This window comes from Neofelis nebulosa, chromosome 5 (assembly GCF_028018385.1).
Source record: "Neofelis nebulosa isolate mNeoNeb1 chromosome 5, mNeoNeb1.pri, whole genome shotgun sequence".
Lineage (NCBI taxonomy): Eukaryota > Metazoa > Chordata > Mammalia > Carnivora > Felidae > Neofelis > Neofelis nebulosa.
Window position 1 is genome coordinate 47,106,669 of NC_080786.1, and position 12,971 is coordinate 47,119,639.

A 12,971-nucleotide genomic window follows, 5' to 3' on the forward strand; every position below is an offset into this window, starting at 1 on the left:
AGCATTCTAAATGTAGCATTTCCTCTTCTTTTAGGGCTTGATTTTCAGTTTTTTAAAGGGGAATCATTCCCCGCCCCTAATTTTTGGGAAAAAAAATCACTCCATATGGGTGTAAATAACTTGGATGAAGGGGGGGCGAGGGGGAGAGGGAGAGAGAGATCAGCAGCATCTTGGCGTGAACAGCACAGTCACCTATCTCTTCAGCATTATTTACAACTTTTATTCTTTGCCCTGCCTCCATTCATAAGCAGTAATCTGTGAAGTGATATTAAGACAGCTCTTCTAGTATGAGATCCTCAGTGGCCTTACTTTTCATTCATCTCTTTTTTGTCCTTTGTTTTCTTTTCAATGTGGACTCAATCTGTTAATTGATGCCCTGTAGTTGGAATCAAGGCTATTAGCTGTCACATTGAAACTCCTTCATCTCAATAACTGAATGTGTAACTGAGGTTTTAAAAATGAAAAAGAGTATTTACTAATAGCCATACAAAATGAAGCAAGGTTTCTCTTTGATAGTGCCTATTTAGAATGCTTGTTTTTTTAAAACTAAAAGATGTTCAACAAAGTATTTTATTTACACTTGAAAATAACCCAGTTTTATTTCCTCGAGACCTCAAAAGTATAAGTGAATGGAATGCTGGAAGTCTTTCTAGTGCGTTAAATCGGGTAATTGATTTCATGTGTAAAAACAGAAGTGGACAATTGTAATGCTTTAATTCTTAACATTTATAATGAGTTTATAGTTTTTGAAAATATAAGGCACAGTCTCAAGCTGGGAGGTTGCATTATTCTCAGGTTGGCTTCTGAAGTACATTTTCCTTTTTCTATTTATTTAGAATTCTTATAATCTTCTAGGACAAGAATTGAAACAATGTATGTACTTAATTATCATTATATATTATGTTATAAATTGTATTATAGATTATATTAAATATTAAATTATTAATACATAAAATGTTATTTATAATGTTTAATAAATAAAATAGTATTTATAATATTTAATAATAAGTAAAATATTATCATTAAATATTAAACATTAGGATAGAGTGAGTGAAATTATTGTAGACATTTATAAAATTACTTTAAAACTTTAAAAATACAATATTTTGAATGGAACATAATGAGTTAGTGGTATTCACTGCATTTAATGTTTAATGGACAAAGTAACTTCACATAAGCTGAACTCAGTACAGTAAGACCTAAGTGATTTCTTTTTTAGGATGTACAGAAAAGGTACATCATATAAAGTATTGGTGCCATAAAGATCTTAGCAACTACCTGAATAGAAAAAAATCTATTGAATAAATAATAGGATGACCCTTTTGCAGATAAGGGAACAGAGGGTTGATAATTCACAATTTTTAAGCCTAGAGCCAAGACCAGAATATAAATCACTGAATTCTAACCCAGGGCACTTGACTCTAGGCAATGCTATTTACTGAAGTTGCCTTACATTTCAGCCTGCCAGTGTTTGCAGAGCAAAGAATGGAGTCTAGGAGTTAAAGTGATTTTCCTCAGTATCACGTGTGTCTGATCACAGCTGATAAATGTGAGCTCACTTCTGCAGTGTAGCCTGATTGTGGCCTTTCGAATTTCCTTTTTATTTCTGCCTCGTGTAATGTGGCTTACCTTACTTATATTAGGATTTTCAAAAGTACAGTGCAAGAATCATTAAAATATTTTTGTTCGGATGGACTATTAAACTTCTGGCATGCCATTTATTTCAGTGTGTGATCCTATAAATTTGGCAGTTTTCTGAAAATTTAAGTTCTTAAAATTGAAAAGATTACACCTGTGTGTGTGTGTGTGTATGTATGTGGCAGTTCATTTTCTGTTTCTAAGCAGAAAATTTTTAACTGACTTCCACTATTTCCAAAGTTGAAAAATTCCTCAGCTTGCATCTTTAAAGGTATCTGTTTATGTGTGATATCATAAAAGTGAATGGGTGCACATTCTCTGTGCTATAATAATTATATGTAAGTGAAATTATTTGACATGTTTGTTAATTTAAATGCTTTCTGGTTGCCTGACTTAGAATTATTACCTCAAAATCCAAATTCTCCCTGACTTTACTGAATATCTATCATTATTTAATGGGGCCATGCCCAGGCTCCCTTTATGCGATTTTTTGGGAGGTGTAACTATAATCCATTCCCCTTGAATGATGCCCAAGATGGACTTAAGGCCCAATATGGATGGACCTGAGAGTAAAATGTGTGCAAAACTAAGAATGAAAACTCTGAATGCTCTTTTTAGGAAGTTCAGTTTGAAAACTAGCTGGAGTACTTTTGGAATAGAGATTTATAACACTTATTTTGGAAAAGATGTGAAGTACTTACTCACTGAAAGTTTAGTCTTGAAGTCTTAGGCCAGTTCTCAAAATAAGGTTCTTAACCCCAGTCATAATGATCCCTGAGTATTTCTGCCATCACTCAACTCATAAGACTGGTACCTCTCAATTTCCACTGTTCGCTCTTTCCTGTGTATTCTTTATCCTTCCTTGGAGAGAATGAGAACCATCTGGACTGGTGGACAATGAGCACAGGTCCTTACTAGTTGTAACACCTGGCTGTAAGTGCTAGTTCCCAAATTCAGTCCTAACCTTTTCATGGCATAGTGCCATCAAGATGGGTCTGCCTAAGCCTCCTTCCACTGCAGTCTGTTTACTCCTTGGCTGTTGGACCTTGGAAAGGCTACTTACTTTGTCAGTTGTAGTCTTACCCACTCTAAAATATGAAGAATATAATCCCTTTGTCAGGATTTTTATGAAGATTTAATTTAATTTAATGAGAAAGTATATGCCAAGCACTTAGCACAGTGGCTAGCATGTAGAAAACAACCAATAAATTGTTGTTGTTAATTTTCCCAAGATTTTATAACTAGAAAGTGATTCAGACCCAAGTCTGTCTGATGGGAAAACCAAATGAAACAGGAGTACATACACTCTTTCCATAAGCAATAGCATCAAGAACCACAAAGCAAAAACTCATGCTTATCTCTGAACTCTGACACTGCTTCTCATACCTACTCATATGACCTACTCATACCTTTTATGATTCATAAATCATGATGTCATGTATGCTGATGGGGAAAGTTGCATAGTTCAGTGGTTTAGAGAGAACTCTAGGAATAAGGCTTCCAAGGATTAGAATTTCAGCCCTGCCTCATAGGAACTGTGTGGTATTAAGTAAATTGCATACCTCTCTAGGGTTCTTTGTGTATGAATCACATAATAGTGTCTATTATATCACATTATTGGAGACAGTAAGTGATAGAAATTAAAGAGCACCTCCAATAAGTGACTTTTATTATAATTGATAGAGATGTAAATGTTTCTTTAAAAACAATAGCATGTCCACAATATGAAATGCATGGTTTATGAAAATCAGAACCCCATAAAATGTTAAAAATGGATAGGATCTCGGTGATTAGATGACTTTCCATTCTCCAAGAATCCATATGCTTTCCTTGTCAAAGCCATTTTCCCAGTGGCAGACCAGTGCAGAAAGGGGGAGAAGGCATCAAAGGTCAGAATTGACCCAAATATAGAGTGGTTGTACCATCCAGAAGGTGGGTGAACTCTCAATCTGGGTTGATGTCAGTGAGTGGCATCAGAGTAACCAGGTGATGACAACAGTACTGGTTAAGCAGATGTGGTGGGATTGTTTTCTTTCTTTTTTGAAGCAGAACCCAGACCAGCAGCTGGGACTCAATTCTGGGGAGAGTGAGTTAACCTGGGCTAAGCTGAGTATCACGGGTTAGCCTTGAATGCTAGTAAGACCAGGGACTTTCCTTCCTAAATTCTCAAACTTCTTGAAGTCAGAGATGTTCATCTTAGTTGTTGGCAGTGCCTCACATAGGGTGTAGGAAACGGCACTTGATACATGCTTGATAATGAAAAAAGGAAGAACTCATTTAAGGGTATCATGGCCAACCAAGGGATTGGAAAGCAGGGCTACAGTGCAGGAAGAACAGGATGCCTTGGGGCTCCCTCTGGGACAGAGGGAAGAGTTGAGGCAGATCTAGGGGTGGGCCAGGGAGCTGAAGGTACATAGTCTTTGTAATGACTGGTTTAGGGACATGGCGGAATTGAAACTGTCAGTGTAGTCTGATTAATTGATGTAGGCATAAAGTATTCCAAGTTTTTAAAACTTTTCAGGCAGAGGACCTAGAGTTTAAAGAATCAAAATCTATTAGAATCCATTTACATTGGTTTCTCATGCAGTTAAAAATGATGTTTCTGGCTTTAAAAATTCAACTTTGGTGCCAGAGATTTGAGGAAAAATGTATCTGTAAATAACATCGTTGATATATATAAAACCTTATATTAGGAAATTATCAAAATATGGTTTTCAATATGTCATATTGTAAAGTTGTAATTTGTAGTACATGGTCAGAAAACGAAGAGTTTATGCAGATGATGTGGGAAGTCAGTGTCATTCTAAAAGCTGAATATTTGTGGGGGACGATGGGTAAAACTTTGAGGCCTTTTCGTTGCAAATTTTTGCTACTCTTTTGATGCGTATTCCCTAAAATAATAAGATGAACATATCTTTCAATCAAAGTCTATATTAAAAACACAAAACTTACTAAAAAAACTAGCTATGCTTATTGTTACACCTAACCATTTTTGTTAAAATTTAAGTTGCCATAAAGGTTTTTTTAGATAATCCAAATAAGAATTCCAATTACTTTGCAGAGTGTATGGCCAGATACATTAGCTCCTTGTCTTTAAGGACAAGGATATTGTGTGCTGGCACCTGAAAGATAGCTGTTTGGTAAACCTCAAGTGAGCAGGGTGCCCAGGTGGCTCAGTAGGTTGTGTCAGACTCTTGATCTCAGCTCAGGTCTTGATCTCAGGGTTGTGAGTTCAAGCCCCATGTTGGGCTCCTTGCTGGTGTGAAGCCTAAAACAAAACAAAATAAAACAAAACAAAGTGACAAAACTCCTAAGTGGGAGTTAACATCACACCACATGTTTCCATGAGCATTTGTGTCTCCTTAATTTGAAAAAGACCATATGCTACAGTCGTGCTTCTCTAATATTAAGATAGTGGGGAGCCGTCCCTGGTATCTCAAGAACGGACTCTTAAATCGAGTGCTAAGTCATTACATATTAAAACATTTTTGCTTGGCAAAGTACTCATTGATATGAAGCTGAACAAAAAATGGAGTACACAATGGCAAAATCACACTGACATACATCGTGTATTTTATAGAAAGCGGGGTCTTTCTGTGTGTTTCTTTTCCAGTGTGTCTGTAAACTTGCCCTCTCCCTCTTGTTCTCCCTCCCTTCCCACTCTCGTGTGTGTGCGCGCGCGCGCACACACACACACACACACACACACACACACGTGTAGAGATGGAAATGCACACACACAGGCTTTTGCTTTTACCATAAAGGATTTACCCCAGAACCAGGAATTGGGTGATATTAACTCCCTATAATCCTTTCTAACCAGTTGCTTTTATGGCTTTGTGTCCCTGAGTTATATGGTGGGTCTAACATACTTTTTGTGTGTGAAAAACTGTGGCAGGTGCTTTTATTTTCTTTTCCTGGTATTTCCTGATGCCTGATTTTAGTTTATTTCGGCAATTGATCATGTGAGTTTTGATTAGGTAATAAGCTAGAGACATTATTGAAGCAGTATGTATTAACCAGCAAAAATTCAACTCCCCATAAAGTGCTGTACACATGAAATAACTTAGATACTTGAATACCAGTTTTTCTTCTCCTCAGCCTTGCCCCGGATATGCTCTTGGCAGTTTTAATCTGTTCTGTTTTACCCTTTTAAAAACATAAAAGGCAGTGGTACAAATAAAACCCGTGCAATCTCTCCCTGAGGAGAATTTTGTCATTTGAAATAACAGTGTCAGCGCTAATAAGAGAGAAAATGTTCTAAATAAAGTGAGTGGTGTTTAATCATTGTCACCATTCTTGATTAACTGTCTGGAAACCTCGCATCTAGCAATTATCACAATAGTTAAGGTAAACTCTGTTTTAGACCTCACACCAAATATTTAAATAAAATGACTTTAAGACTGTAAGTAATCCAAATTTTAATTTTAGAGTCCAGGATTGAGGAATTGCACTTATACTTTCTTTTATGGTAATTTTAATTTTGAAACTGTGTTGATAAATTTGCAAACAAAAATTTAATAAACTCTCAGATGACAAAGGAGTACCTACCTAATTGTACCATATTAAGATTGCTGCATGGGGCGCCTGGGTGACTGTGTTGGTTCAGGGTCCAATTTCAGCTCAGGCCATGGTCTCAACGGTTCAGGAGTTTGAGCCCCACATCGGGCTGTGTGCTGTCAGCACGGAGCCTGCTTCAGATCCTCTGTTTACATCTCTCTCTGCCCCTCCCCTGCTTTCTCTCTCTCTCTCTCTCTCTCTCTCTCTCTCTCTCTCTCTCTCAAATAATAAACATTAAAAAAAGTTAAAAATGGGGCGCCTGGGTGGCTTGGTCGGTTAAGCGTCTGACTTCGGCTCAGGTCACGATCTCACGGTCTGTGAGTTCGAGCCCCGCATCAGGCTCTGTGCTGACAGCTCAGAGCCTGGAGCCTGTTTCAGATTCTGTGTCTCCCTCTCTCTCTGCCCCTCCCCTGTTCATGCTCTGTCTCTCTCTGTCTCAAAAATAAATAAAAGTTAAAAAATTAAAAAAAAAAGTTAAAAAAAAATAAGGTTGCTGCAAGGAAGTAGAGCCCTTTAAAAAGGACATCTCAACTCAGAGGAAACTTTGATTTTAGGTTCATTAAAGAACCAGAATTGTTTTTAAGTACCTTCAGTGGATTGAAAAGTAACAGATTGAAAGTAAATTATTTAAAAAATACTGATTGAATTGATACTTCAGTAACAGAACCTCAAATGGAGTTAAAATTATCATTTAATTTTAAGTAATAACGTTCCATTTCAGAGATATTTTAAAGTTAGATTTCATTTTTAAGGCCTCCAACTGGGCCATTTTTCTACCTATCACTCAAATCCACCAATTCTTAGGGAATCAGGTCAGTTTCTACTTAAGGTTTGTAATGTTCTGGGCACTTTGGATGGGAGTCAGGAGCTTTACAAGAGTAAAGATGACGTAAGAAGGCTGTGGACAAGGTGCTGGACTTTGACTTGGTTTAGTGTCCTGGAACAGGTCAGCATGGAGGGCCCTTCGTACTCTGTGTGTCCTCTGTCCTCCAGACCATGCCCACCATTCTGCCCCCCTGGACTGAATGATATCTAATGGAGATAATGCACAGCACAGCATGGTTTGTAAACTCTGCTTCTTCTTGTTTCTGAAGTAATTCATTTATCCAGAAAGTACTATAAATCCAAGTTTAAAACTTAACTGTGAAAAGTAGGTGTTTTCCAGAATCCTGCCCACTGATCACACACTTCTGTAGGGCTTTCATGAACACTAAAGTAAAATTGTTGTTTCTATAGTATAACAATTGTATAAATTTTAATCTACCTAAAAGAATAGTGGGGTTGAGGGTAGGGGTGGGGAAGAGTCCAAACACTACTTTTCCTTCCAGATAATCATAAATTATAAAAGTCAAGGTCCTATTTAAAATTTATTCTATAATTTTGAGACTGCTTTCAGTTGCCCCAAATAATTTTCCAAGAGAGAAAGCACATGTAATGGGAAGAAAGGAAAGGTACAGAAAACAAGCACCTTCCCCTGAGGAGAAAATGTATTTTCAACACTAGAGAATATAGAATTTGCTGTATCAACAAAGTATAGTATTTCACCAAACAGCTGGATAAGCCAATGTGTATTTATTGAATAAATGAGTGTTGGTGAAAATCAAAGAGCGAGTGGATGAATGAATGCATAGGCTTATTGGTAACACATTCTTCCTATTTATTATTTTTAGGGAAAAATACTTTTTTGAAATACTACAAAGAATCCATTGACAGCAACTGGGTGAAATTCCTCATTTTCTTTTGTGGTAACAGCCAGTTGTTACAGGAGCATGAGAACTTTCTAGGTTATAAGATACTGTTTTTGTAGTTTGAATTACCCTACATTTATAGAGCTTTGGGGAATCAGTAGATGAGAAAACACAAATCATAAGCAAAAGGGCAGTTAGTACTCTTCTAAAAATAAACATTGATCCGTGTAATCGCATTCTAAATAAAATAAATAGAAATGGATTAAGAAAATTATAGTGGCTTCGAAGAATTTAGTGTGTTTTCTATCCCTATTTTCATTTGGATTTTATGGCAATTGTTCTTAAAGGAGCACACACTACATATTTTGAAACCTTCAGCCAGCAGCAGCAACACCCAGAAGTATATTGGGTGTCTTTGCTGTATTAAAAAAGCTCTGCACTTGACATTGTTGTGGCAGATTTTTAACTGCTGAAGAAAAAGTTTAAGGGAACAGATTAAATATCAGCATGGAAATGAGGCTTTTTGGAAATCTTGGGACATTATGGAGAACATAATACACCTTACTACAGCCTGGTAACAGAAGGAGGGGTTACAGAAATAAAGGGGTGGGAATTTGAAGAAAAGGAAGAACCTTTGCTGACAGAGAAGCAAGCTCACATCAGCCCAAGTACTGGCCATCATGCCCTCTCGTGGGGCTCATTCCCCAGGAATGTATCCCTTGTGCTAAATAGAGTACTTATGTAAACAGACACTGTAGGCTTTTGAAAATACTCCAATAACAGTTCTTCAGGGCTTGCTATCTAATTATTGCTAGCTGTTGCATTTACTTGTCTTGGTACTAATTTATAGAGCTAGTTTTTGACTTGAGTTACCTACAGTGTCTTGTTTCATAATTTGGAAAAGTACACAAGCACTCTTTAAGAAAAATGCAAACATCAGTGGCTTTGTTAAGTGAGTCAAACAACTGGCAACTTGTTTCTTATTATTTTGTAAGTGAACCGCTGAATGTAATGTTATATCTATGGCATGTTAAGAAATGAAAAGAAAAAGAATGGACACTTGCACGTCTGAATGAACAGCTTATCAAAACACTGGCTTTTGATTTTTATCTGAGCTTGCCTCTAGAAGGTTTTTACTATTGCTACAAAGCCTAGAGGCAATTACTGAACTAGAAAAGCTGAATATCGTTTCTGACTAATCTGTTAGTCAGCCTAATAATAGGAAATTATTCAGTTCCTATTTCATAGTAGCCCATCTTGAACAATAAAATCATATAGCCCACTCAAAGATATTTCAGGAAAATTGCTGTGATGCTTTGAAAAAAAATAGTACTTAAAAAGTGTGCACCGTATGGGGCGCCTGGGTGGCTCAGTCAATTAAGGGTCCGACTTCGGCTCAGGTCATGATCTCATGGCTCATGGGTTCGAGCCCCGTGTTGGGCTCGATGCTTACAGCTCAGAGCCTGGAGTGTGCTTCAGGTCTGTGTCTCCTTCTCTCTCTGCCCCTCCCCCACTCATGCACTCGCTCTCTCTCTCTCTCTCTCTCTCTCTCAGAAATAAATAAACATTAAAAATTAAAAAAAAAGAAGATGTGTGCACTGTAAATGTTTTGTACTGTGCTGTTTTATCCCTCATTTATCAACAGGAAAGCTAGAGAAGTTTGCTGAAAATGACTTTGAGGTTCATAGTTTGGATGATCAGGGAGGGGGCATTGCCATTTGCTAACGTTTGATGTGTTCTCTCTCTTTGGAGAAGGAATAAGCAGGGAGCAGATAACGGATTTGGTTGGGTAGTTGAATTTACAAAAAAGCATCTGAAAGCCATTCCCTCAGCACTGTTAGTGCTGTGTTGTAAGATAGTGCTGTGTTATATTCAGAGAGACAATGGACAGAGAAGAAAGGATGCAATGATAAATTCTAGTGCATCTCTCTATAATCAGCAGGCAGAAAAGAGACAAGTCAAAGAAAGTGACAGGGCACAAGAAGGGCAAAAGAGAAAAGAAGGAAATAGTTAATGCTGCAGATGCTACAGAGGGGACAAGAAACCAGAAATGATACGCTGACTGGCAGTGAAGAGGACAGCAGTAACCTTTGAGAAAGCAATTTGAGTAGAATTGGAAGGGAGAAGGTAGAGTCCTCAGTGCAAACCAGATTCCAAGAAGATGAGTCACTCGTAAGTTGGAAGACACGCATGAGGACTCAACAAGTTTAGACAACTCTATAAAGAAATTCAGTAACACAAAGAAGAGAAGTTGGTGTCAGGGAAATGAGCAGAGAAGAGAGGGTTGTTATAGAAGACTAGAGGTGTTCTTCCAATGGAACCATGTTTTGTTCCACTAAAGGAAGGTGCAGGAGTCATTGGAGAGGAAAGGAATGAAGGTTCCTTAAAGTAGGGATAATGGAGGGTACCCTATGTCAGAGACGTTGAGAAGGGGTCAAAAAAGTGGGTAGAGTTGCTGACTTGAGGAAGATGAACCAAACACTTCCTTTGGTCACATTGAAGAAGGTCCTCCCCTGTGCCTTCAGTCCATCTTGTTTGCTGTGTGGGTGACTCACTGCCTTGTGTCTGCACTCTTTTGTATATTGCTTTTTAAATTCATTAGTTTAACTTTACTTCCCCTATAGTCCCACCTTGACTGTATGTTAAGTGAGGGTGGGAACATGTTTTATTCATGTATAAGTAATCATATACGTTGCTTACTTAATGTGACCCCATTCCATGTGATCCCCTAATGTGTTTCAGTAACCCCACCAACCCGTGCTATCAGGAAAGGTCTTGCAGCCTGGCCTTCCATCAAAGTACAAGGCTGAAGGCTATAATTAGCTATCTTTGTGAACCTCAAAAACGGTTTCTAAAACAAATTCTTAATTTTAAATGAAGGGGACGGGTTATTATATCAGGCTTTCTTTTTTCCTGGTTGGGAAAGTTACAGTGTAACAAAATGTAGCTTAGAGCTCAAAAGTGGATACTTTATAAAGGCAGACAACATTTTTAACCATGCTTTATTATAGAAAGTGGAAACGTTTGACAGATAAACAATTTGAAAAGACAAAAATTTGCAAAGCAAATGTTTGCTAAGTGCTATGGTTTATACAGCTGTTTGTATCAACCAAGTAAGATTAGGTTTATGTCTTTAACTTTGTTCTGATCCACACTCTAGGCACAGATCCCTTAATTATAATAGTCAAATTATGTTTTTGATTCTTTCTTAACAAAAATAATTCTAAGCAGAAGCAAAAAAATGAAAGATTGTCTTTGCCTCTCGTTTAAAAAACAGAGTACATGTTTTTGTTTGCTTATGGTACGTTACTATTTGTTTTATAGTAACTACTAATCAACTTTCTTTACCTTTTACATAAATAATCAGTGATCCACTTATTTTTTACAGTAGAGCTCCAGAGATACAGAAAGATTATGAACTGGTTTATGATTTACGATTTTCATGGTTTTAGACTCCATATTAGCCTGAAAGTAAAATATTATTTCTATTTAAATTTTCAAATTATGTAAAGCTGTAAAGTTTATAATGTAAGCCACTTGATTTTAATTCCTCCTGGAAATATTTCATTTTATATCTCTTCAAGATAAATGAAGAAGGAAAAATTGAAGGGTGAGAAAATAGATCTAAGTGAGTAAAATGTAGCGAATGGCAAATTTCATGTATTCATCTTTTCGTGTTTTTATTATTGTCCCAAACTTTGTAACACACTGATTGATCATGACTATCATGCAGTTGCACAGACATCTTACTGTCTTCTAGAAGCACCCAGGAAAGCATGAGAAGGTCCTTCCGTTACATTGGACTTCTAAGTCGAAGCACCGTTTTGCCCTAGCCCACCTCGCTAGGGCCACCTTGAACCACTCACTCTTCAGTTTAGACTCTCCTTTCCAGCGTCCCTGGAGTTTTTCACACACATCTCAACGGCCTCACATTTGTGCCTTCCCATCATTCTATCTTCTCATAAAAAACAAAACAAAAAAAAAAAAAACTGTGCCACCCTTCTTTTCTTAATTAACCACTGCCTGTCCTTTTAGGCTCAATACCAGGTATAGCTCCTCTGGGGAGCCTCCTTTGGTCCTTTTGTCCCCCAGGCTGTGGGAGATGTCACCATAGCACCCCACGCTGGCTGCTACTATAATTGTTTACTGATTTGAGTCCTCAGGGAGGCAGCAGGACCATGACCCTTGGCTCTGTATCCACAGTGGCTGGCATCATCATGAAAATGCTCTTTAGTGTGGCTTGCATGACTGCATGCACACATATCTGTCCTGTTTTGGATGTTAATCTAGGTTTTATCTTTATTTATTAGGGAGGTGCGTGGACATACAATTCTTGCATTATGTAGTATGTCACTAAATCAATTTGTTGGGTTTTTTTATTTTTAAAAAAATTTAACGTTTTATTTATTTTTGAGACAGAGAGAGACAGAGCATGAACGGGGGAGGGGCAGAGAGAGAAGGAGACACAGAATCGGAAGCAGGCTCCAGGCTCTGAGCCATCAGTCCAGAGCCCGACGCGGGGCTCGAACTCACGGACCGCGAGATCGTGACCTGAGCTGAAGTCGGGCGCTTAACTGACTGAGCAACCCAGGCGCCCCTCAACTAGCTTAATTTGTAATGAATAGTGTACAAAAATATAAAAATAGTACTTGTAGTAAGCAGCCCCCCTTTTAATTAGCGCAGATTTCAACTTTGAGAAATATATATATATATATATATATATATAGCTTATTATTAGATATTATTACATATATATAGATAGATATCTATGGGTATATAGATATATATTTTTTAATTTTCAATTTGAGGATACCAGGATAGGCCAGTATTACTAACAGTCCTCTTATCCCTCAATTTTGGCAGCTTATTCCAGTAAAGATTTACACCTCGTTCTTGCAAATTCAGTGGTACACTCCTTTATTGAGTGACTCAGGAATTTAAGGTTTCTCCATTTTCTTCCAACATGTGACTTCTGAGGTAGTTGAAGCTATGACAGAGAGAGATGGGGAGGGAGGGGACATTGACTTCCCGTAATTTTTTTCTCAGGAGCTAAACGACTCAGGGTCCCTAGGCTGGAATTAGTTA

At 37.6% G+C, this 12,971-nt stretch overlaps 1 protein-coding gene across 19 annotated transcripts in view; it reads left to right on the plus strand.

Moving 5' to 3' along the window:
- MBNL1 (muscleblind like splicing regulator 1) overlaps positions 1-12,971 on the plus strand; it is a 207,576-nt gene that overhangs the window by 95,738 nt on the left and 98,867 nt on the right. The window lies entirely within an intron of this gene.